Raw genomic sequence first — 2,052 nt, forward strand, 5'->3', positions numbered from 1 at the left:
CGCGGACAATGCAGTGACCAATGGCCTTCACTTAACGACCGAGAGCAGCGGCGTTTGCATAAAGTTGTCAGTGGTCAGTGCTAACAGACAAAAAGACTGCACGAAATAACCGCAGAAATCAATGTGGGACGTACGACGAACTTATCCTTTAGGACAGTGTAGCGACATTTGCCATTAGTGGGCTATGGCAGCAGACGATCGACCCGATGGCCTTTGCTAATAGCACGACATCGTCTGCAGCGCCATTCCTGGGCACGTGACCATATCGCTTGGATGATAGACGACTGGGAAACAGTGACCTGATCAGATGAGTCGCGATTTCAGTTGGTAAGAGCTGATGGTAGGGTACGAGTCTGGAGCAGAACCCAAGAAACCATGGAACCAAGTTGTCAACAAGGCACTGTGGAAGCTATAATGACTCATAATGTTGTTGGCTGTGTTTAAATGCTGTGGACTGGGTCCTCTGATCCAACAGAACAGATCATTGACTGAAAATGGTTATGTTCGGTCGCTTGGAGACCACTGCTAGTCGTTCATGGACTTCATGTCCCCAAACAATGATGGAATTCTTATGGATGACACGGATGACAAGGTGACGTGCCACAGGGCCACAATTGTTCGAAATTGGTTGGAAGAACATTCTGGACAACTGGTTTCGCCCCCTAGATCGCCGGTCATGAATCCTATCACATATTTGTACGACACGGTAAAGAGGTCATTTCGCGCACAAAATCCTGCATTGGCAACATCTTCGCAGTTATGTACGGCTATAGAGGCAGAATGGCTCAGTATTTCTGCAGGGACTGCCACCGATTTGTTGAGTCCATGACACGTAGAGGTGCCGCTTTACAGCGGGCAAAAGGAGGTCCGATATGATAACAGGAGGTATCCCATGACTTTTGTCACCTCGGCGTATGTTGTAATAGTTACAGTAATGAACAACACACATATGGTAACTAAAGGCTTCGGATAGTGTTACTGGTACATTAGTTCAAATCGAAACAGTATGCCAAGCAGAAGAGTTATAACGCTTTCGAAACTTGTGACGAAACAACTTCCCATACAAGTGTAGTAACTGTGTTACGGAATAATCAGTAACATTCCTTTCCTAATATCAAACAACCATCCCGTGTAATGCTATACGTTATCCAAGTATTTTTATAGCAACCAGGTCAAATTTGTATGGTAAGGAAACTTTATTTGTCGAAGATATAAACTACAAAAATATCATAGGCCAAAGATTGTAAGCACTCGAGCCTTAAGACAGAATATTTCACAAATGAACTGTTTGAGATTTATATCCACAGGAATTTTATTACGTATACCCTAATTATAACCCGCTTGTAAAGCTTCAAAAAAATAATGCAAAACCTTTTTAAATGAATTAAACTTTCTTTGAATATATATTGACTGTTTAAAAATATTAATAGTTACCTTTTCTAAAGGGAGCTCCCTCCTCAAAAAGGTCTTATGCTGGATTTTAACAGTTTCTCCGAAATATTTCTTCTGTGGATGCCAATAATTAATGTACTGTAAATATAGAGATAAAGAAATGTAACTAACTGGGGGCAGTCGGTGCAAAGGATTTTTTTAATCTACAGCTCGTGCTTTTGTTGTTGAGTACTACAGTTTGGCCTGAGCCATCGTTAACAGAAAACTCGAATAGTGATCGACAGTGTACGACAGCATTTCACAAATCACTTGTATACCACATTATCGATATGAATATTTGTGATGGCTAGCCACTGTCATGTAAATCAGATGGTTCCTTCCGTGGTGCCGACATCAGTATGTATGCTGCATTGATTGATTTGACGTGTTCTTTATGAGATTTGGAATTAACCGTTTGCTAATGTGCAACGTTATGTACATCACAAAAGAAATTACAAGTCACAATTTTTCAGCTATTTCAGACACTTGATAACGCGTCTGATGTTATTCCACCGCAGGCTAACATTTCCATGTGACTCTAACTGAGTGAACAATTGTTTCAGCTTCTATACTTCTTGAGAATTCGTTTGCCTTCTTTTAATAAATCTTGGTGTGCAGCTA

This window comes from Schistocerca americana, chromosome 1 (genome assembly GCF_021461395.2).
Source record: "Schistocerca americana isolate TAMUIC-IGC-003095 chromosome 1, iqSchAmer2.1, whole genome shotgun sequence".
Classification (NCBI taxonomy): domain Eukaryota; kingdom Metazoa; phylum Arthropoda; class Insecta; order Orthoptera; family Acrididae; genus Schistocerca; species Schistocerca americana.